Genomic DNA, 25,808 nt, shown 5'->3' with positions numbered 1-25,808 from the left:
CAGAAAGCTGCTGAGATTTCTCACGCACAGTTTCTTCTTTCTGAGACTTCCAAGTGAATTTTAAACAATGCACGTTCTGGATATCTCAATCCAGTTTGACCTCAAAGACTATAGGTATCGTAAGTAAACGTAAATGTTGTATCCCTCCAATTAGTAGGATATGTTACATTTGTTATGGTTACAAAAGATAGATGGTTAATTAACCCAAAAACAAAAGGAGGGAGATTGGTGAGGTTTGGGAGGATGGGTCGGCATGTATCATGAACATCTAGCAACCTCAAGGTTTCCTGTTCAAATCACCACATGGACAACTTTATTATTTTAGCTACTTTGCAACTACAAGTGTCAGCTAACCCTTACCATGATGCAAATCTTATCCCTAAACATACACATGAACCTAATCCCTATCTTAGCTAATGTTAGACACCTAACCAATGTTAGCCACAACAAATTGGAATTCGTAACATAATGCGTATTGCAAATGCATAACATGTTGTACAAATTGGAATTCATAACAAATCGCACAAATTAGAATTCGTAATATATCGTACAAATTTGAGAATGTAACATATCATATGAAATGGATGATGGACATACAAAAATGAATACACAGCATACGAAACATAACATTTCTTACTAACTGGAGGTAGAAAAATGTCTCTATCTATCTGCACCCTCAGACTATCTGCACTGCATCTATGCATATTCACATGACTTTCTCAAACACTCACACACATTTTACTATGTTACATCGACCCCTGAGTCCAGGTTGATTGATTTCCACAGCATTGTTACACTTGTTGTGAGTGTACTAATTGTAGCAAGTGTATTATGTGTGTCCGGTTGTATTGCGTTGGCACACATGCATCCTCAATCACATGTTCCTACAGGAGTTGCCAGTGCCACCAGATGTGACTGGTGTACAAGGCATTTGGAAAAAGCATTTCAGACCTCGTGACTTTTTTTCACATTGTTTTACGTTACAGCCTTATTCTAAAAACAAATGTCAAAAAAAATCCCTCATCAATCTAAACACAATACCCGATAATGACAAAGCAAAAACATGTTTTAGAAATGTTTTGCAAATGTATTCAAAATAATAATAATAATCTAATTTACATAAGTATTCAGACCCTTTACTCAGTACTTTGTTGACGCACTTTTGTCAGTGAATACAGCCTTGAGTCTTCTTGGGTATGACGCAACAAGCTTGGCTCACTTGTATTTGGGGGAGTTTCTCTCATTGTTATTTGCAGATCCTCTCAAGCTCTGTCAGGTTGGATGGGGAGCGTCGCTGCACAGCTATTTTCAGGTCTCTCCAGAGATGTTCGATCAAGTCCGGGCTCTGGCTACTAACACCACCATGCTTCACCGTAGGGATGGTGCCAGGTTTCCTCCAGACGTGACGCTTGTCATTCAGGCCAAATAATTCAATCTTGGTTTCATCAGCCCAGATAATCTTGTTTCCCATGGTCTGAGAATCTTTAGGTGCCTTTTGGTAAACTCCAAGCTGGCTGTCATGTGCCTTTTACTGAGGAGTGGCTTCCGTCTGGCCACTCTACCATAAAGGCCTGATTAGTGGAGTGAGGCAGAGACTGTTGTCCTTCTGGAAGGTTCTTCCATCTCCAAGAGGAACTCTGGAGCGCTGTCAGAGTGACCAACAGGTTCTTGGTCACTTCCCTGACCAACGCCCTTCTCCACCTGATTGCTTAGTTTGTCCTCGACACAATCCTGTCTTGGAGCTCTACGGACAGTTCCTTCGACCTCATGGCTTCGTTTTTGCTCTGACATGCACTGTCAACTGTGGGACCTTATATAGACACGTGTGTGCCTTTCCAAATCATTTACCACAGGTAGACTCCAATCAAGTCGTAGAAACATCTCAAGGATGATCAATGGGAACAGTATGCACCTGAGCTCAATTTCAAATTTCATAGAAATTGGTATATTTATACATGTTAATAAGGTATGTCTGTTTTTTGTTTGTTTTAATACATTTGCAAAAATCTCCAAAAACTGTTTTCTCTTTGTCATTATGGGGTATTGTGTGTCGATTGACGTGTTAAAAAAAATATTGAATCCATTTTAGGATAAGGCTGTAACATAACAACATGTGGACAAAGTCAAGGGGTCTGAATACTGACCCAATGCACCATACTTGAGCAGGGATTTTCTCTGCCCATCCAGTCCCTCTCACTCCCTACCTTCCCCCCTCTCTTCACTACCTATTCAGGTGATGTGAGACAGAGGCTGTGCTCCAAATGGCACCCTATTCACTGCGTAGAGCACTACATTTGACCTGAAAAAAAGTAGTGCGCTGCATAAGGAACAGGGTACTATTTGGGACTCAGACACACTAAGAAGAGGACTATCAGCAGCCCAGCTGGGCACAAGGGGTTGGGGACAAACACACTCAGAGTCAACGTATTTAAATATAAAAGGGTCATATGATATCAGAAGGAAATATTCTCATCCCTTGAGACACTGACACAGGACTACATTATGTCTTTGTTCTTTGCTTTAATATCAACAAAATATGAACAAAACCATATCACTATTGAATATGCGCCATTGCGTCTCACAGTGGCAGTGCTGTGATAGATATCTTCTGCAAGCTCTCATTATGTGCCATTGAAAATTATGGTAAACGGAATGCTTTCTGTATAACCTATTAGATTGACCACATACACCGCTCTATAACCACAGAATACATTGACTTACTTTCCACGTTCATAGAACATTAACAGAGGAACTATAAAATACCAAAGTATGTGCTTTGATTATTGATGTGTAACCAGCAATGGTTTGACCAATATGCTACACTTTTCCATAGTATTACTTTAACCACTGCAGTGTTTCATAATCATAACGCATTAACTCAACGTGCAGCCAATCCCCTTCTTTTAGTAACAGATGTCTCTAACCTCAAACTGATGACATGAAGGCAAAAAACATAATTTTCAGTCTGTCCATTCAAAGCCCCCTCAAAAAGTAATCACTCCCCCCGCTCTACCCCCGCCCCTCTCTTTCTATTCCCCCCCCTCTCTTTTACGCACAGATCTTGGCCACAGCCTTTCCCCCCACGACAACATATTAAGCTCTGTTCCTGAATCCTCCGGCCTAGCTGTTGGGGACTTACATAAGCTGCTTACTGTGCCTGCTTCCTCCCTACAACTCCAGCTGCGGACCTTTGGTCATGTGTGTGCCTGTGTGTGTGTGTGTGTGTGTGTGTGTGTGTGTGTGTGTGTGTGTGTGTGTGTGTGTGTGTGTGTGTGTGTGTGTGTGTGTGTGTGTGTGTGTGTGTGTGTCTCTGTGTCTCTGTGTCTCTGTGTGGTCTGTGTGTGGATGTGGTGATGGCATTTCTGTACAAGTGTGTGTTTGTGTGGGGGGCGTGTCCTCTCTCGCTATGCATTACTCCCATGTGATGACACTTTCCACCTTTTGAACAGATTCCCCCATTTCAATAGGGTTGACTGTAATCACAACTTCAATTGAACAAAACATTCTGTCACATATATAGACATCACACCTTTCTCTGATGGTTATGGTGGTAACCTTAGCTAAGCAGACAGAGACTCTGTCTACTGTAGATGCCATAAATTCTGAACTGTGCCATCTACTGTAACAGAGCCATGTCATGTGTGCACATGGCACCGATAAGATTACGAACCCAGCGTAAGTGTCTAACCACTCGAAACATGCCTTTTGTAAGGGGTGCGTAACTGGTGGCAGGGAAGTCAGATGCAGGAGAGCAGAACTGGGTAATAACCGGAGCAGTTTAATTATCAAAACCAACGGCAAACAGAATAACAAAATATTGGTAGAAAACCCGTCGCGCACCAGTCAAAATGTGCACAAGCACTTACAACAAACAATTTCACACACAGACATGGGGGGAACAGATGGTTAAATACACAACAAGTAATGAGGGATATGAAAACCAGGTGTGTGGGAAAAACAAGACAAAACAAATGGAAAATGAAAGGTAGATCGGCGATAGCTAGAAGACTGGTGACGTCGACCACAGAACACCACCCGAACAAGGAGAGGAACCGACTTCGGCGGAAGTCGTGACACCTTTGTTAAGTGGTAGGTGAAATTTGAATGTCAGTATACTGGAAACGTAGTTTAAGGACACAAACACACGGTTGGTGGAAAATTCTCCTTCGATCCCACTTTAAGAACAAGATATGGTATGCATATCTTGTTCTAAAACCTAAGACTGCTAGTGTGTGTATATATATATATATATATATGTACAGTACCAGTCAAAAGTTTGGACACACCTACTCATTCAAGGGTCTTTCTTTATTTTGACTATTTTCTACATTGTAGAATAATAGTGAATATATCAAAACTATGAAATAACATGTATGGAATCATGTAATAACCAAAAAAGTGTTAAACAAATCAACATTTATTTAATATTTTAGATTATTCAAATTAGTCACCCTTTGCCTTGATACCAGCTTGACACACTCTTGGCATTCTCTCAACCAGCTTCATGAGGAATGTTTTTCCAACAGTCTTGAAGGAGTTCCCACATTGCTGAGCACTTGTTGGCTGCTTTTCCTTCACTCTTTGGTCCAACTCATCCCAAACCATCTCAATTAGGTTGAGGTCAAGTGATTGTGGAGGTCCAGGTAATCTGACACAACACTCCATCACTCTCCTTGGTCAAATAGACCTTACTCAGCCTGGAGGTGTATTTTGGGGATTTCTTCCTATTGAAAAACAAATGATAGTCACACTAAGCACAACCAGATGGGATGGCGTATCGCTGCAGAATTCTATGGTAGCCATGTTGGTTAAGTGTGCCTTGAATTCTAAATATATCACTAAAAGTGTCACCAGCAAAGCACCCACTCACCATCACACCTCCTCCTCCATGCTTCACAGTGGGAACCACACATGCGGAGATCATCCGTTCACCTACTCTGCGTCTCACAAAGACACGGCAGTTGGAATCAAAAATCTCAAATTTGGACTCACCAGACCAAAGTACAGATTTCCACTGGTCTATTGTCCATTACTCGTGTTTCTTTGCCCAAGCAAGTCTCTTCTTATTATTGTTGTTCTTTAGTTGTGGTTTCTTTGCAGCAATTCAACCATGAAGGCCTGAATCACGCAGTCTCCTCTGAACCGTTGATGTTGAGATGTGTCTGTTACTTGAACTCTGTGAAGCATTTATTTGGGGTTGGTAACTCTAATGAACTTATCCTCTGCAACAGAGGTAACTCTGGGTCTTCCTTTCCTGTGGGGGCCCTCATGAAAGCCAGTTTCATCATAGCGCTTGATGGTTTTTGCGACTGCACTTGAAGAAACTTTCAAAGTTCTTAAACTTTTCCGTATTGACTGACTCTCATGTCTTAAAGTAATGATGGACTGTTGTTTCTCTTTACTTATTTTAGCTGTTCTTGCCATAATATGGACTTGGTCTTTTACCAAACAGGGCTATCTTTTGTATACCAACCCTACCTTGTAGTAGTAAAAAATAAAGAAAAACCCTGGAACTTTTGACTGGTACTGAATATACACACATACAGCCCCCCTCCCCCCTACTTGGTTTGTTACCATTTGCTGAGCTGGAAGGAACACAAAAGAACACACTGAACCACGGAGGGGATTTAAACAGATTTATTTATAGTAAATCATGTGTTAACAATATTTTCTCTGGAAGGAATTTTCTTGTTGAGTCCACCGTGGATTATGCAAGCCCAGCAAGAGTGTGTGTGTGTGTTTGTGTGAGTGAGTGCCCGTATTAGTGTACTACACAATTAAACTGCATACTACACTGAGTATCCAAAACATTAAGCAAGTGCAACTCAATATTAGGAAGGTGTTCCTAATGTTTTGTTCCCCCTCATAGTAATTGAAATAGTGGGTGTACCCCAACAGCAGAATGGTGTGGGCGTTTACCTGTTCTAAGGGCAAAAAAGGAGTCAATATTAGGAAGGTATTCCTAATGTTCGATATACTCAGTGTATGTACTCATTGCCGCATACTATTTAGCACGTAGCGTTTATTAAAGAGTATGCAGTGTGCCACGGCAGCAACGTAGTAGCGACTTCTGACGAGCTGAGTAGGTGGGCGGGGGCCGAGTGCAGGTGGATTTTTCCAAATTCAACAGACATGCATTGCATTAACCAGCCTGATAATAGCTCATTTACAACTCTGAATAAACTCTGAATAGAATAGGAATGCAGCCTACTCAGGCTGGTTATATATACTTCTGTTTTGAAAGATGTAGCCTACGATGCAATACTTGTGATCATTTTAAGGAGAACAAGAACTACTCAGTCTACATTTGAACACCACCTCAGAAGCTTCTCTATGTGGCATCTTCCCAATAAAGTAGCCGAGTTTTGTTGTTTGGCTACTAGGGCCTGTCGCTCGCAGCCCACCTCGTCCAATGCATTGTGGGAAAGTATGCATCCAATTCTAGTAGATGGAGAGCCAAAATGGGCATAACATCCTGGCATTTAAACCATACTCGATTTGTGTCATGCGCGATTGGGTTGTTTCCTATTATTCATTGATTTCGGTAGCTCATCCCTATATCTAATTGATCAGCTGCTGTCAAAGCCAAAAAGAGTATGACATTTAGGCATTTGAAGTATACTCGATTTTCGAAATGTCGCATACTATTGAATTTTTTCCCCATACTCAAACCGCCTACTCTCTAGGATGCACATACGGGATATTCGGACACATCCAGTGAGTGAGGGAGAGTGACTGACAGACAGAGTACTTTTTGCGAGAGACGACTTTAACCCCGTTGGATGTATTCAGAGAGATGGTTACGCTACTTACATTGCTCAGGTTAAGGTCAAGAGAAATACGAGGTGGCATTTTGACCTTCTTCAGTCTCACCTGGCTTGTGATTTAGATTCTTATCTAAATGTTACTAGATGTGTGCAGTAGTATAATACCAAGCGTCCAGGACAAAGCGATGTTTCTATCCAGCTTGGAATGCGTGGCCAATCCTAGAGTTTGACGTTATACTACAATCCTTCACACTCACAAAGTGTGTGTCTGTGTGCTTTGTGTGTTTTTATACTGAGTGTGTGAGCCCACACGTGTGATATGTGGCATGTGTGTACACATTTGTAATAAATGTATGTGAGAAAGAATGTGAGCTCATGTGTGTGTGTTAGTGTTTGTGTGTGTGCATGCATGAATGCATATGTGTGTTTCCCAGTAACCTGATCAGTATTTTCATAGTGTAATGGTATTTGGCCAGCTGGTGGTCTGGCTGGCTATATACTCCACTCACTGACCTCGATGATCGGCTGTGTGTTTACTTTATGGTATCAGTTGCCAACCAGACCTGGGTTCAAATACCATTTGAAATGATTTCAAATACTTTATCTGTTGTTGATTGAGCCACCCTGTTGCAATGGAACTAACAGGGAATGTCCCAAAATGTAAACCCTGTACACCTGGCACTCCAGGCAGGCTACAACAAACATAAATATTTCAAATAGTAATTGAACCCAGGTATTTTTACAACATGTCTCTCTTTGATTGGTGTGAAGTTGAATACTGATGAGTGTTTTTACTATTTCCAGTCAACAGAAATACTGTCATCGTGTTGATTCATTATCGATAACATTGTTTTGTTCCGCATCCGCATTAGATTTAGTTCTGATCACAAGCTGATTGAGGAAAGGGAGCCACAGCTACGGTGTCCATATTAGGAGCGCTTCTGTCTCAGCAGGACTTGCATCAGCCTTATCATGTGAGACTTAGACTGTTCTAATATGGACCACATTAGTGGATAACCTGGTTCTCCAGGTTATGATAAGTCAAAAACGATACAGTCATTATCATGCTCGGTAGAACTTGTCAAAGTGCAGTGATGGCATGATGTGGACTTCAACCCTCACCTATCAATAATCTGGTCAGGCCTTTACTCCGTGGAGGGATTGTGATACTGACCTTTCCATTTAACACATTTACAACCTGGAGTGTGGGTGTGTGTGTGTTTGCGTGTGTGTGTTTGTGCGTGTGTGTGAACAGCCTCCCTCAAAGGTGACATTTGTTCTCAAATGTGAAGGCTTTGGGAAGGTCATATGGAAATCATTTGTACACCGAGTCGACTTCATATGAAGCAACAACAGAACACAGTACACTGTGCCCTACTGAAACAGTACAGTGTGTGTGGATGCATCTATTTATGTGTTTACCAGGGAGCACGTGAAATTTCGCACCAGATTTTGCATTAGTTACAGAGAGTCAAGTCCCTGATTACCTTTATCACCTTAGTCTGACATCATCAGGCTTGTTTTAGCATCAAACCAGCTCCTGAGGCAACAATTAATGAGATTGTGTCCTGTCTACCATAGTCCTGTGGGATGTTCTGTTGACTTGTGCATCATTACACACACGGAGACCCAGAGGTGAGGTCGCAGCAAGGGCCATTGATCTATATGTTCAATTCTCAGTTATGCTGTAGCTAGTGACCGACCAACCACAAACAATCAGTCAAACACTGCCTCCAGGTCATACTATGCCTATAGGTCAAAGGTTAGACATCAATGAGGTGGAAGGTCTCGCAAATCTCCCTTTAAGTCTGGCTGGCCCTCGCTTCATACTCGTCGCCAAACCCACTGGCTCCAGGTCATCTACAAGACCCTGCTAGGTAAAGTCCCCCCTTATCTCAGCTCGCTGGTCACCATAGCAGCACCCACCTGTAGCTCGCACTCCAGCAGGTATATCTCTCTGGTCACCCCCAAAACCAATTCTTTCTTTGGCTGACTCGCCTTCCAGTTCTCTGCTGCCAATGACTGGAACAAACTACAAAAATCTCTGAAACTGGAAACACTTATCTCCCTCACTAGCTTTAAGCACCAGCTGTCAGAACAGCTCACAGATTACTGCACGTGTACATATGCCATCTATAATTTAGCCCAAACAACTACCTCCTCCCCCTACTGTATTTAGTTATTTATTTTGCTCCTTTGCACCCCATTATTTCTATCTCTACTTTGCACATTCTTCCACTGCAAATCTACCATTCCAGTGTTTTACTTGCTATATTGTATTTACTTCGCCACCATGGCTTTTTTGCCTTTACCTCCCTTATTCCACCTCATTTGCTCACATTGTATATTGACTTATTTTTCTACTTTTTCTACCTGGTTAAATAAAGGTGAAATAAACATTTTAAAAGTCATTTTCGGTGGCAGTGGCTGAGTCTGCGCAGCTGAGTAACTTGGCGTACCCTCTCGTCCCTACTGCGACATTTTGAATCAGCTGTGGTGCGCTAGTCTACACTTTGTTTTGTCACCCGATAGGTCCACAGCAACAAGACCCCCTAGTCCGACTGCATATAGCATTACTTGGCCCTGTGACAAGGCTTAGTCTCAGATGACAAACCCAGAAGCAGACATTGTATGTGGAGCAGACCTGGGTTTGAATACTATTTGAAATCTTTCAAATACTGTGAGTCTAGCCTGCCTAGAGTGCCAGTAGGCAGAGTTTACAGTTCTAGTATTATCATCACTGTTTGACGAAAACCCCTTACAGGTATCTCCAAAACAGAAACGTTTTAGGAAATTGAAAAAATGAAAATATTTTCCCGCGAATGAACATACAATTACGAATTTTCAGAAGCTATTTTGAATACATGTTCTTGTCCTAGAGTCATGAAATGTACTGAGTACATTGAGGGGAGTTACTGCTTTCAATAAATGTAAAAACTATTTTTTTGTTGTTGCAAAAATGCTTCAAGATTTTTATCAAACAGCAATGCTATTCTATTGGTCTACTAAGCCAGGCAAGCTTAATCAAGCACAGATAAAGTAAATGATTTCAAATAGTATTTGAACCCAGGTCTGGTGACAAGGGTGGGTCTCAGATGACAAACAAACAGATGCTGGTACTGTAGGCTATGTGGAGCCAGACAGCCAGACAGGAGAGAGCCTAGGCTATCCACAAACCAGATGTCTTGGATGTACTGTACATGCAAAGTAACATGGAATGGTTGTTTTTCTCCAACTGCTCTCAGTTGAAATTCAAAACCATCCCTGATGATTTTGGATGCCATTAAGAATTCACTCTTTTATGATTCGCAATCCCAGAATCCCTTCGAGGCTTCTGCAAACTTGAGGGAAAATCCTTCCTCTCTTCTTATGGAATATTGGCTTGCTTGCTTTGTTGTTCGTGTACAAACAGTTCCAAGCAGACTTTCATGTTCTCAGTGATGAAGTATTCTGACTGATGATCAGGTCTGTTCATTTGCTGTGGAATGGGGTTTCCCCACCTTTCCATTGAACATTGAATTTACAACAACAGCTTCAAAACCCTCTGGATCAAAGATGTGCAGGAGATTATTATTTCACTCACCTTGGAGACCTAGATACCAGCTTTGATTTAATATAGAGCTCTATAAAAAAGTGACTTGATAATGAATGTGGAAAGCCAACCCACTGAGAGCATGTTCAGGAGGCAGATGCTGTGAAACGTTGCTTATAGACATGCATGAATAGAGCTGACGTGATTCCTTGAATCTACATGTCAGACAGAGATGTTTGGTCTGCATAATATTTCTATCTGCTAGACACTAATCCCCAGAAACCCCCAGTAGATCCCTGGTGGTTGAGATAATGGAATAATGGGGTAAAGTTGTGTGTGTATGTGTGTGAACGTGCTCAGGGACAGGGAAGCAGGGATCCTGGACAGCTGGGGAGTGGACCACCATGCAATCAGGGCGTCACTCCATTTCCTGGATGACAAACAAAAATGAACCCCTGAGACAGGTCAGTGGGTCATCTTCACCTCCTCCCATCCCCCCTTCACCCTCAGTCACCTCTTCACCATCGGATCACCGGACGAACAACAGGAGGGATTGTTTGGAATGGGAAGGTCCTCCTGATGTTTTTGTCATTTGAAGTTTTTCTTCCCCTTCCCGGGCCACTGACAGGACACGAACCCAGTTTTGTTATTACAGTCCCTCCCTCCCTTTTACCCTGCCTCTCTCCCCCCTCCCCAACTCCCTCACATTGGGGGGCAGAAGCCTTTAGTTTCATTGTTCATTGGACAGAGGGCAGGGGTAAGGGGACAGGGAGACAGGCGGTGGGCTGCATAACTCCCTGACCCAGGCGGGGACAGAGAGACACACCCAGTGTAGCAACCAGACACAGACTATAGACACCCCAGAGACACAACAGGGACTGAGACTGCTGTAATTTAAAGGGCTCTGACAGCAGCTGATAACCTTTACCCCTGTGGAAAATCAAGATCAGAAACTACAAAAGCTCACTTTTGGATTCGTATTTATTTTACTAGGCAAGTCAGTTTAAGAACAGCTTCTTATTTTCAATGACAGCCTAGGAACAGAACAACATATGTTTAACATGTCAGCGCGGGGATTCAGTCTTGCAACCTTTTGGTTACTAGTCCAATGCTCTAACCACTAGGCTACCTGCCTGAGAACAAAATGAGAATTGGGAGATCCCACTAGATCCAGTGTCTTTACTTTTACATAACTGATATGGCCTAAATTATCACTGTACCATTTTTGTGCCTTAGTGACATTAAACTGGTTTGCCGGTTTTGGCCAATTTCCTGTCCAAACTAATGGATGGGCTAACCTTTCTAATGGAGATGAAAAGCTACCTCGCTTTTCTGTAGAAGGTAATGTTCTCTATTTGTCCAGTCTCAATGTATTAATCCCACCATTATCAATTAGTGTGTTCTCTCCGTTGAAATGACCAAAACAAAACATTGACATAATGCCAATATGATTCAGAGCCTGAGAGGGTCATGAAGGGCACTATAAAATCTGTGATATGGAGAACGCATACAGAATCACGGAATTCAGGCAATAAAACGGAATCCAGCAATATCAGGAATGTAATTGAACTTAGTAGGGAATCAACTAAATGTATTGAACGTTTATCATAAGACGTGAACAGAATGATAGAAGCCGTTAGCCATGATGCGAATGAAAAATCTTCTTGGTAGGCGGAAGGGCTTTCCCAAAAACCTTCTCATTGAAATGTTAACAAAGTAGCCTATGCTTACCTGGCAGAATGACATCATGATTATATTCATCAATCCAGTGGGTATTTGTTTTGCCAACTCTACCTTCACACGTGCGCCATAAAAACATTGCTAAACAACAGCCTCTTGCTTTGTGCACACTGGAATTAAAGGGTCACTACACCCCAAAATCAACATTTCTCTGATTTTTCCCAGACCTCAAAATGGGTCTTCTGACGAGGTTGAAGCAATGTTGTGGAATTAGAATTGAGTTCTTTTTTCTATTAAAAATGTGTGATTTAGAGAGCAGGGGAAAACAGAAACCTAGAAGAACTAAACAAAGAAAATATATTTTTTTTTTTTTTTGGGGGGGGGGGATCTATGAAATTAGGCAAGAAATACAGTTGATTTCATTGGAGGATATCGAAAGGAGAAGTGTAGTCTAGTAGGGCAAAGCAGGCTGAAAGTGCTGAGTGGACAAAGAGACAAAGAGAGCGAGACATGCATGTGATTTTACAGGCAGATCAAGTTGGATTTTGTATATACCTCAGGGTGAAGGGTGAGAGAGTTTCATTGCTTCATGGGAGTACTGTAACATCAGCTGGATACTGAGCAAACAAAACACATTCTCCTCACACTTGTGTTGCATAAGATCACGTGTCTCAGAGCCGAGAGTCCCAGAGGTAGCTAAAAAAAGCATTTTGGTCCCAATGTAATCCGTATGTTTTGAAATATTCCTTTTCAGTATGTCTGCTACACGTCATTGAAGTCTCATGGAACTTAAGGAACGTCCAAATCGAACAATCAAAAGCACTTAACATGAAACACTCTTTTATGACCGCATTCATAGCCTGCCACTAGATACTTCTCTAATGATAAGCGCCTCCCACGGAAATGTATCCCAAATTGAACCCCATTCCCTATATAGTGCACAGCTTTTGACCGGAGCCTTTGGGCCCTGATCAAAAGTAGTACACCATATAGGGAATAGGGTGCCATTTGGGGACACACACAAAGCCTCCCATAGGTATCTTTCCCCTGATCTTCTGTACAATCCAATCAGAATTAGTTTTTCCACACAAAAGGGCTTTATTACAGACATAAATACTCCCCTCCCCCCCTTTGGCGATCCAGGTGAAGAAGCCAGATGTGGAGGTCCTGGGCTGGCGAGGTTACACATGGTTTGCGGTTGTGAGGCCGGTTGGATGTACTGCCAAATTCTCTTTAAATGACGTTGGAGGCAGTTTATGGTAGAGAAATTAACCTTCAATTCTCTGGCAACAGCTCCGGTGGATATTCTTGCATGCCAATTGCATGCTCATTCAAAACTTGAGACATCTATGGCATTGTGTTGTGACAAAACTGCGCATTTTAAATGGACCTTTTATTGTCCTCAGCACAAAGTGCACCTGTGTAATGACCATGCTGTTTAATCTGTTCTTGATATGCCACACCTGATGGATTATTTTGCCAAAGGAGAAATGCTCACTAATAGGGATGTAAACAAATTTGAGACAAATAAGCTTTTGGTTCAGTGTACTTAAGGAGATTGAGATTGTACTTTAGGACTAGAGTTTGGGAAACATCATCTGTGTGTAGATGGAGAGAAAGGTTAACTTCCAAATGGCACCATATTCCATAGGGCTCTGGTCAAAAGTAGTGTATTATATACGGAAAAGGGAAACATACAAAGTCTGGTAATTGGCCCTTCTGATATGATGGACAAAGACAGTGATCTTTCATTAAGGAAAGCACAGCTATTACAATTCAACCCTATTACTGGGACATCTTGTTCAAGTGTCCCTCTCTCTCTCTCTCTCTCTCTTTTTCTCTTTCGGTCTTTCTCTATGTTATTATTTATTATCTGAATATCTGGATGTCTTTATCACACTTGAAGCCATGCACACACGCACAACCTAATTCTCTCTCTCTCTCTCTCTCCCTCTCTCACGCTTTCTCATTTGACCCCTCAAGATTCACACAGTCGACTTCCTGTGAGACTTTACATTCTTTGTAAAAATGTAAGAATTTTTAAAAATGTAACCTTTATTTAACTTGGCAAGTCAGTTAAGAACAAATTCTTATATACAATGACGGTGTAACAATGTTCATCAGAGGAAGAAGGAGTAGACCAAAGCGCAGCGTGGTACGTGTTCATGATGTTTATTGTAACCTGAACACTGAAACAAAAACAAAAGTGGAACAAAACGCAACAGTTCTGTCAGGTACTCACACAAAACAGAAAACAACTACCCACAAAACCCATGTGGGCAAGAGCTACCTAAGTATGGTTCTCAATCAGACAACGACAGACAGCTGTCCCTGATTGAGAACCATACCCGGTCGAAAACAAAGAAATACAAAAACATAGAAAAAAGAACATAGAACGCCCACCCTAGTCACAGTGACAGTACTCCCCCAAAGGTGCGGACTCCGGCCCGCAAAACCTGACTCTAAAGGGGAGGGTCCAGGTGGGCCTTCTTACCGCGGTGGCTCGGGTGCGGCATGTGGACCCCGCTCCCCCTCAGTCTTGGCCCACTTAGGTGGCGCCTCTGGAGCAGGGACCCTCGCAGCGAGCCCCGGACTGAAGACCCTCGTAGAGGGCGCCACTGGACTGAGGGGCGCCTCTGGACTGAGGGGCTGCAATTCTGGCAGCTCCGGAGTGAAGGGCGACTCTGGCAGCTCCGGAGTGAAGCACGACTCTGGCAGCTTCGGAGTGAAGGGCGGCTCTGGAAGCTCCGGAGTGAAGGGCGGCTCTGGCAGCTCCGAAGTGAAGGGCGGCTCTGGCAGCTCCGGAGTGAAGGGCGGCTCTGGCAGCTCCGGATTGGCGGGCGGCTCTGGCAGCTCCAGAGTGAAGGGCGGCTCTGGCAGCTCCGAAGTGAAGGGCGGCTCTCTTCTTTTTTCTATGTTTTTGTATTTCTTTGTTTTTGGCCGGGTATGGTTCTCAATCAGAGACAACGACAGAAAGCTGTCCCTGATTGAGAACCATACCCGGCCAAAAACAAAGAAATACAAAAACATAGAAAAAAGAACATAGAATGCCCACCCTAGTCACACCCGGGCCTAACCAAACTAGAGAATAAAAAGCCTCTCTATGGCCAGGGCGTGACAGACGGCCTACCCCGGAATTCTGGGCCAATTGTGTGCCGCCCTTTGGGACTTCCAATCATGGCCAGATGTGATGCAACTCATTAGTGCATATAATTTAGCAGAACACAGCAGGAACACCTTAATGACCTCACACTCCAAGACTGCTTCCATCACGTGGACTGGGACATGTTTCGTATTGCGTCAGATAACAACATTGACGAATACGCTGATTCGGTGTGCGAGTTCATTAGAACGTGCGTTGAAGATGTCGTTCCCATAGCAACGATTAAAACATTCCCTAACCAGAAACCGTGGATTGATGGCAGCATTGGCGTGAAACTGAAAGCGCGAACCACTGCTTTCAATCAGGGCAAGGTGTCTGGTAACATGACTGAATACAAACAGTGCAGCTATTCCCTCCGTAAGGCTATCAAACAAGCTAAGCGTCAGTACAGAGACAAAGTAGAATCTCAATTCAACGGCTCAGACACAAGAGGCATGTGGCAGGGTCTACAGTCAATCACGGACTACAGGAAGAAATCCAGCCCAGTCACGGACCAGGATGTCTTGCTCCCAGGCAGACTAAATAACTTTTTTGCCCGCTTTGAGGACAATACAGTGCCACTGACACAGCCTGCAACGGAAACATTTGGTCTCTCCTTCACTGCAGCAGAGGTGAGTAAAACATTTAAACGTGTTAACCCTCGCAAGGCTGCAGGCCCAGATGGCATCCCCAGCCGCACCCTCAGAGCATGCGCAGACCATCTGGCTGGTGTGTTTACGGACATATTCAATCAATCCCTATACCAGTCTGCTGTTCCCACATGCTTCAAGAGGGCCACCATTGTTCCTGTTCCCAAGAAAGCTAAGGTAACTGAGCTAAACGACTACCGCCCCGTAGCACTCACTTCCGTCATCATGAAGTGCTTTGAGAGACTAGTCAAGGACCATATCACCTCCACCCTACCTGACACCCTAGACCCACTCCAATTTGCTTACCGCTCAAATAGGTCCAACCCATCTGGACAAGAGGAATACCTATGTGAGAATGCTGTTCATCGACTACAGCTCGGCATTCAACACCATAGTACCCTCCAAGCTCGTCATCAAGCTCGAGACCCTGGGTCTCGACCCTGCCCTGTGCAACTTGGTACTGGACTTCCTGACGGGCCGCCCCCAGGTGGTGAGGGTAGGTAACAACATCTCCTCCCCGCTGATCCTCAACACTGGGGCCCCACATGGGTGCGTTCAGAGCCCTCTCCTGTACTCCCTGTTCACCCACGACTGCGTGGCCACGCACGCCTCCAACTCAATCATCAAGTTTGCGGACGACACAACAGTGGTAGGCTTGATTACCAACAACGACGAGACGGCCTACAGGGAGGAGGTGAGGGCCCTCGGAGTGTGGTGTCAGGAAAATAACCTCACACTCAACGTCAACAAAACTAAGGAGATGATTGTGGACTTCAGGAAACAGCAGAGGGAACACCCCACTATCCACATCGATGGAACAGTAGTGGAGAGAGTAGCAAGTTTTAAGTTCCTCGGCATACACATCACAGACAAACTGAATTGGTCCACTCACACAGACAGCATCGTGAAGAAGGCGCAGCAGCGCCTCTTCAAGCTCAGGAGGCTGAAGAAATTCGGCTTGTCACCAAAAGCACTCACAAACTTCTACAGATGCACAATCGAGAGCATCCTGGCGGGCTGTATCACCGCCTGGTACGGCAACTGCTCCGCCCTCAACCGTAAGGCTCTCCAGAGGGTAGTGAGGTCTGCACAACGCATCACCGGGGGCAAACTACCTGCCCTCCAGGACACCTACACCACCCGATGTTACAGGAAGGCCATAAAGATCATCAAGGACATCAACCACCTGAGCCACTGCCTGTTCACCCCGCTATCATCCAGAAGGCGAGGTCAGTACAGGTGCATCAAAGCTGGGACCGAGAGACTGAAAAACAGCTTCTATCTCAAGGCCATCAGACTGTTAAACAGCCACCACTAACATTGAGTGGCTCCTGCCAACACACTGACACTGACTCAACTCCAGCCACTTTAATAATGGGAATTGATGGGAAATGATGTAAATATATCACTAGCCACTTTAAACAATGCTACCTTATATAATGTTACTTACCCTACATTATTAATCTCATATGCATACGTATATACTGTACTCTATATCATCGACTGCATCCTTATGTAATACATGTATCACTAGCCACTTTAACTATGCCACTTTGTTTACATACTCATCTCATATGTATATACTGTACTCGATACCATCTACTGTATCTTGCCTATGCTGCTCTGTACCATCACTCATTCATATATCCTTATGTACATATGCTTTATCCCCTTACACTGTGTATAAGACAGTAGTTTAGGAATTGTTAGTTAGATTACTTGTTGGTTATTACTGCATTGTCGGAACTAGAAGCACAAGCATTTCGCTACACTCGCATTAACATCTGCTAACCATGTGTATGTGACAAATAAAATTTGATTTGATTTGATACTTTGATATATGTCCGTAGTAATCCAGATCCAAATGAATTCCCCTAGACATGGTGAAAACATTGTGGCGTAATACAGTGGTGTGGAATTTTTGTGTACTGGCTTTACCATAATACAGGGATCATCAACTACATTCAGCCACAGGCCAATTTTGTTTTGGAGCGGATGGTTTGGGGGCCGGAACATAATTACAAATAATATAGAAATAGACCGCAAGAAGATATAATATTTGACAAAAAAATAATAATTTCAAACATTGCTTATATTTGTATACGATCACATATATTATTTGTGGGAATACTTTGGAACAGATTTCCAAAATTGGGGAACCCTACCATAATACATTCAGCCATTATAGGTTGCGTTCCAAATGGCACCCTATTCCTTATATAGTGCACAAATTAATGGCAAATAGCATGCAAAGCCCAAATTTTTTTTTACATTTTTTTTTTTTTGCAAAACATGTAGGTCTCAAAATAGGTGGGGCTCTGTTTGCGCTCCAAATGACACTCTATTCCCTACATACAGCACTACTTTTGACCTGAGCCATGTGGGCCCTATTCTCTATAGTGCAACATTAGTAAACTTAGAGTTGCAAAATCCCCGTAACATGAAAAGAATCCTGGTTGGAAGAATCGTGGAATCAGGAGGGAATCAATAGGATATCTAGGATACTGAAAATTTGGGAAAGTTACTGGAATTTTGTTTGCAACCCTAAGTGCGCCATAGGGAATAGAGTGTGATTTGGGACGCAATCTGTATTGTGTGGACAGGATTACACATTATACGGGTGTCACGGCATTCTGTGCACCGGACCACAACAACAACAGAGAGAGTGACTTCTAGCCAAGAGAATTGCTGCAATTGGTGGTGTGACTGAGTGTAGACAAGGAGGGAGGGAGAGCATGGAAACAATAGTCTAGGGTTCGGCTGCCGATTGTACTTCAGACGACATGATAGCCATGACAAATCTGTGCCCGTTTGTATGGGCTGAAGTGTCCTCACATCTAACCTGTAATAAGAGTCTATGGCAGCACTTTAAAGGCAATCTGGTTGGCACCACTTCAGGATCGGTCGAAGCGTACACAATTGTTACCCAGGGGAAAATGGGGGAGAGTCATGCTTTCCCCCCTTCAGTTAGGGGTTGGCTTTAGTATTTTTCAATTTTGTCCGGGGGAGGGTCGTGTCATTTGTTATGAAATGTCATATCGCTCTGGGTTTCAGAATTAGCTGCTTATCATAGTATCTTGATGTGTGCCCGATGATGCCTGTCATCCCTGATTCCCTGCAGGGCGCGCAATATCAAGTGCACCAAGTGTGGTTTCAATAAAACAATGAATAGCCAATACTATACCTCCAAGCCATATGAAGAGCGTGCTCAGAGAAGCACAGGGCAAAATTCGAAGAAAATGTACTTCCTTCCCAAGTTTTTTTTTCCCTGCTGGGATGGTGTATATAAAACTAAGATACACACATTGGATAGGCATTAAATGGACCTGATTTTATAAAGTGATCTATAAGGACGCTTTAGTCTGCAATGCTTTACGCTAGAAACAAGCTGTAAAATGCCAGAGAAAGACGTGACTCCGACGCACATGGGATATATGTGGGTTGTCTCTATGACATTCAGAGGCTGCGCTACAACCTTCTATAGCCGAGGAGCCACGTTTAAAAAAAAAAAAAATTGTTTGGGAAGTAACGTGTGATTCTGTCACTATCAATTGATGTTCGACATATCAACAGGCTATGAAACAACACTCTAAATCAGTCAGCAGCAAGCCAGGTGGCCTAAGAAGGAACGAAAATGAATTATTTAAGAAATCAATTGTGATGTATTTGTGACAACACATCACCAATGGCACATCAACAACATGCCTATACATTTCGCATTTAAGCTGTATAAAATAATGACTTTGAATGAAATAATAATGAAATGAAAAATGCCTTATTATACTATACAGTGTCTTTGAGATCACTTTTAGAAACACGAGTTTGGCCAGTCTTTGGTTTGAGGATCATACGGTGAGCTATGCATGCCGAGTTTGTTAATTTAGTCTAGCAGATGCCCTGATCACAGTCAAAACAAATTAGAGAATGATAGTTTTTCCAAATGAAAATAAGTTGCAAGTGCTTATACGCATACCTAATGATATGCAGCTGATCGGATACTTCAGTTGTAAGTGGTTCTGTTGCGCTTCATTTTTACAGTTGATAGACAACTTTAGCACTGTTACAAACTTAGTCTCGCGCCTTTTTTTTTTAACATTTAGCCTTTATAGAAATAAAAATGTCTCCGGTGCTGCAGCATGTGCTCGTTCGTTGTCATGCTCTATTGTGGTATTTAAAAAGATTCTGCTTCCAGTCATGTAGAAATGCATGAAGTGCATGTTGCTAATTTGTTAGCGTCTCTCTTTTCAAGAATAACTTTCAACAGGAAGTTCAGTTTCAAATGATAATCCTACGGTGAGTGGAACTGTGTATTTTATTGCAGCGCTCTTGCTGTTGTTTGCCATCTCTTTGAAAATAACTTACAGTTGAAGTCGGAAGTTTACATACACCTTAGCCAAATACATTTAACCTCAGTTTTCAGAATTCCTGGCATTTAATCCTAGCAAAAAATCCCTGTTTTAGGTCAGTTAGAATCACCACTTTATTTTAAGAATGTGAAATGTCAGAATAATAGTAGAGAGAATGATTTATTTCAGCTTTTATTTCTTTCATCACATTCCCAGTGGGTAAGAAGTTTACATACACTCAATTAGTATTTGGTAGCATTGCCTTTAAATTGTTTAACTTGGGTCAAATATTTTTTGACAGATATGGTGTAACTGAGTCAGGTTTGTAGGTCTCCTTGCTTGCACATGCTTTTTCAGTTCTGCACACACATTTTCTATGGGTTTGAGGTCAGGGCTTTGTGATGGCCACTCCAATACCTTGACTTTGTTGTCCTTAAGCCATTTTGTCACAACTTTGGAAATATGCTTGGGGTCATTGTTTAACTTCCTGACTGATGCCTTGAGATGTTGCTTCAATATATCCACATAATTCATACATAATAATGGTCATTATGGTCAAATAGTTCTATTTTTGTTTCATCAGACCAGCGGACATTTCTCCAAAAAGTACGATCTTTGTACCAATGTGGAGTTGCAAACCGTAGTCTGGCTTTTTTATGGCGGTTTTGGAGCAGTGGCTTCTTCCTTGCTGAGTGGCCTTTCAGGTTATGTTGATATAAGACTCGCTTTACTACAGCATCTTCACAAGGTCCTTTGCTGTTGTTCTGGGATTGGGATTTGCACTTTTAGCACCAAAGTTCGTTCATCTGTTGTGCCTGAATTGTCTGGGCTTCCTTTATTTGTTCTCGTTTTAATCCAAGTTAAAGCCAACCAACCAACCAACCAACCAACCAACCACGCACGCACACAGTAGATGGTTTTGAATTTGTATTTATTATGGATCCCCATTAGCTGTTGCCAAGGCAGCAGCTACTCTTCCTGGGGTCCAGCGAAATTAAGGCTGTTTATACAATTTAAAAAACATTACAATACATTCACAGATTTCACAACACACTGTGTGCCCTCAGGCCCCTACTCCACCACTACCACATATCTACAGTACTAAATCCATGTGTATGTGTGTGTCTGTGCCTATGGTTGTTTTGCTTCACAGTCCCTGCTGGTCCATAAGATGTTTTTTTAATCTATTTTTTAAAATATAATTTTACTGCTTGCATCAGTTACTTTATGTGGAATAGAGTTCCATGTAGTCATGGCTCAATGTAGTACTGTGCGCCTCCCATAGTCTATTCTGGACTTGGGGACTGTGAAGAGACTTCTTGTGGCATGTCTTGTTGTAATGAACACCATGGGAGACAGAGAGCTGGTTTCAAGCGCAGGGCACAACAGGTGTTTATTGCAAAGGACCACAGGAGGAGGCTGGTAGCTGGGTTCAGGGGCAGGCAGAAGGTCATACACAGGGGGTCCAAAAGGTAACAGTACAGGCAGGGAAAAGGCTAGAAACATAGTCCGGAAGATCAGGCAAGAGGTTGATGACAGGAAATCTGATAGGCTGACGTACAGGCAGGGAATAGGCAAAAAGGTGTCGTTAGTGAGGCAGGCCTCTATCATACACGGAAGGAGTAACTCAGGGGAAACCCAGCACTCTGAAAGACGTGTGTCACAAACCAAACAATACCTCACAGTGATGGGGTGCAAAGAACTGAACTAAATAGTGTGTGATAATGACATACAGGTGTGTGAACAGGTGATTAGAATTCAGGTGATTGGGATCTGGAGAGTGAGATGTGTTCAAGGGATCTACATGTTTGAGGGGGTGAGTTGGAAGCAGATGTTATGTTGTGGGGTATGCATGGGTGTCCGAGCTGTGTGCCAATAATTTAGACAGACAGCTCGTGCATTCATCATGTCAATACCTCTCATAAATATGAGTAGTGATGAAGTCAATCTCTCCTCCACTTTGAGCCATGAGAGATTGACATGCAAATTATTATTATTAATATTTGCTCTCTGTGTGCAACCAAGGGCCAGCCGTGCTGCCCTGTTCTGAGCCAATTGACATTTTCCTAAGTCCTTTTTTGTGTCACCTGACCACACGACTGAACAGTAGTCAAGTTGTGACAAAATTAGAGCCTGTAGGACCTGCCTTGTTGATAGTGTTGTTAAAAAGGCAGGGCATCGCTTTATTATGGACAGACTTCTCCCCATTTTAGCTACTACTGTAACAATATGTTTTGAACATGACAGTTTACAATCTAGGGTTAATCCAAGCAGTTTAGTCATCTCAAATTGCTCAAATTCCACATACTTTATTACAAGATTTAGTTGTGGTTTAGGGTTTAGTGAATGTTTAGTCCCAAATACAATGCTTTTAGTTTAAGAAATAGTTAGGGCTAACTTATTCCTTGCCACCCATCTTGATACTAACTGCAGCTCTTTGTTAAGTGTTGCAGTCATTTCAGTCGTTGTAGTAGCTGATATATAGATGTATAGTGTCGAGTCATCCGCTTACATAGACACACTGGCCTTACTCAAAGCCAGTGGCATGTCGTTAGTAACAATTGAAAAAAGCAAGGGGCCTTAACAGCTACTCGGGGGCATTCCTGATTCTACCTGGATTATGTTTGAGAGGCTTCCATTAAATAACACCCTCTGTGTTCTGTTAGACAAGTAACTCTTTATCCACATTATTGCAAGGGGTGTAAAGCCATAACACATATGTTTTTGCAGCAGCAGACTATGATCGATAATGTCAACAGCTGCACTGAAGTCTAACAAGACAGCCCCCACAATCATTTGATCATCAATTTCTCTCAGTCAATCATCAGTCATTTGGTAAGTGCTGTGCTTGTTAAGTGTCCTTCCTTATAAGCGTGCTGAAAGTCTGTTGTCAATTTGTTTACTGTGAAATAGCATTGTGTCACGCCCTGGTCAAATTATATTGTGTTTGTCTGCATTTATTTGGTAAGGCCAGGGTGTGACATGGGTTTTTTGTCTTGTGTTTTGTCTTGGGGGTGTCTAGCATAGTCTATGGCTGCCTGAGGCGGTTCTCAATCAGAGGCAGGTGATTATCGTTGTCTCTGATTGGGAACCATATTTAGGCAGCCATATTCTTTGAGTGTTTCATGGGTGATTGTTCCTGTCTCTGTGTTTGTTGTCACCAGATATGCTGTATAGGTTTTCACGTTCCGTTTGTTGTTTTTGTATTGTTCATTTTTTCGTTGTCATTAAACATGTATCAAAGATACCACGCTGCATTTTGGTCCGACTCTCCTTCACCAGACGAAAGCCGTTACAGAATCACCCACCACAACAGGACCAAGCGGCGTGGTAACAGGCAGCAACAGCAGGAACAACAAAATCTGGACTACACAACTTGGGAGGAGATAGACAGGTGGGCGATCGACCCAGGGAGAGTGCCAGAGCCCGCCTGGGATTCGATGGAGCAGTGTGCGGAAGGTTACGAGAGAATGAGGTTGCCGAAGCAAGCACGGCGGCGCGGAAGGAAGCCCGAGAGTCAGCCCCAAAAATTTCTTGGGGGGGGGGGGCTCAGGGAGAGTGTGGCAGAGTCAGGAGTCAGACCTGAGCCAACTCTCCCTGTTTATCGTGAGGAGCCAAGGACCAGAGCTGGTGTTGGAGGTGAGCGAAGCAGAGACTGTGAAGGAGTTAATGGGGAAATTGGAGGAGAGAGAAATGAGGGAGTTGCTGTGTTGGTGCTTTAAGCATGATATTTGCCCGACGGAGCGTGTCGGGGATTTGATGGCACCTGGGTCAGCGCTCCATACTCATCCTGAGGTGCGTGTTAGTCGGCTGGTGAAGATGGTGCCAGCCTCACGCACCAGGCCTCCTGTGCACCTCCCTAGCCTTGAACGTCCTGTGCCAGCACTGCTCTCAAGATCTCCAGTACGCCTTCACGGTCTAGCCCATCCTGTGCCACCTCCACACACCAGCCCTCCGGTGGCAGCTCCCCGCACCAGGCTTCCTGTGCGTGTCCTCGGCCCAGTACCACCAGTGCCAGCACCACGCATCAGGCCTACAGTGCGCCTCGCCTCTCCAGCGCTGCCGGAGCCTTCCTCCTCTCCTGCGCTGCCGGAGTCTCCCGCCTGTTCAGCGCTACCCGAGCCTTCCTCCTCTCCTGCGCTGCCGGAGTCTCCCGCCTGTCCAGCGCTGCCCGAGCCTTCCTGGTCTCCTGCGCTGCCGGAGTCTCCCGCCTGTTCAGCGCAGCCAGAGCCTTCCTCCTCTACAGCACTGCCGGAGTCTCCCACCTGTTCAGCGCTGCCAGAGCCTTCCTCCTCTACAGCGCTGCTGGAGTCTCCTGCCTGTTCAGCGCAGCCAGAGCTGCCAGCCTGCATGGAGCAGCCAGAGCTGTCAGTCTGCATGGAGCAGCCAGAGTTGTCAGTCTGCATGGAGCAGCCAGAGCTGTCAGTCTGCAAGGAGCTGTCAGTCTGCAAGGAGCTGTCAGTCTGCAAGGAGCTGCCAGTCTGCAAGGAGCTGCCAGTCTGCAAGGAGCTGCCAGTCTGCAAGGAGCCGCCAGAGCTGCCAGTCTGCAAGGAGCCGCCAGAGCTGTCAGTCTGCATGGAGCAGCCAGACCCGCCAGTCAGCATGGAGCAGCCAGAGCCGCCAGTCAGCATGGAGCAGCCAGATCCGTCAGTCTGCCAGGATCCGCCAGTCAGCCAGACTCTTCCAGATCTGCCAGTCAGCCAGACTCTTCCAGATCCACCAGTCGGCCAGACTCTTCCTTATCCGCCAGTCAGCCAGACTCTTCCAGATCTGCCAGTCAGCCAGACTTTTCCAGATCTGCCAGTCAACCAGACTCTTCCAGATCCGCCAGTCAGCCAGGATCTGCCAGAATCGCCAGCCAGCCAGGATGTGCCGGATCCAACTACCTGCCTGAGCTTCCTCTCAGTGCTGAGCTTCCTCTCAGTGCTGGGCTTCCTCTCAGTGTTGATCTTCCTCTCAGTGCTGAGCTTCCCCTCAGTGCTGAGCTTCCCCCCTCAGCATCCTTTCACTCCCTCCTCTCTACATTTCCTCCTCTGTCTCTGCTAAAGCCACTTCTGACTGCACCATTTTGAAAAGAAGGTCGGCGACATTCTGAAAAACCTGCTCACACTCGATCCCACCTCGCTCATTTCCCTTTTCTCTCTTCAAAACGAGTTGCACCCCTTCTGAAAAAACCTACACTCGTCCCTCCGATGTCAACAACTACAGACCAGTCCCTTCTTTCTTTTCTCTCCAAAACCCTTGGCCAGCTCTCCCGCTATCTCTCTCAGAATGACCTTCTTGATCCAAATCAGTCAGGTTTCAAGACTAGTCATTCAACTGAGACCTGCTCTTCTCTGTATCACGGAGGCGCTCCGCACTGCTAAAGAGCTTCCCCTGGTGTCCCCAGGGCTCAGTCCCGGGCCTCCCCTCAGTCCCGGGCTGCCCCACCTCAGTGAACCGAGCTGCCCCTCAGTTCCATGAGCTCACCCTCCATCCTCCTCCCAGTCCCGAGCTACCCCTCAGTCCCGAGCTGCCTCAGTCCCGAGCTGCCCCTCCTAATCCAGTCCTCCCGTCTGGAGCTGCCCTCAGTTGCCATTCAACCCCTACAACTCATCCAGAGCTGCCCCTCAGTCCCAAGTTCTCTCAGCTGCCCCTCAGTCCCGAGCTGCCCCTCAGTCCAGTGGGGTTCTGAGTGAGGACTACTAGGCC

This window comes from Oncorhynchus masou, chromosome 20 (assembly GCF_036934945.1).
Source record: "Oncorhynchus masou masou isolate Uvic2021 chromosome 20, UVic_Omas_1.1, whole genome shotgun sequence".
Classification (NCBI taxonomy): Eukaryota; Metazoa; Chordata; class Actinopteri; order Salmoniformes; family Salmonidae; genus Oncorhynchus; species Oncorhynchus masou.
Note: the sequence above shows the minus strand (reverse complement) of the source record.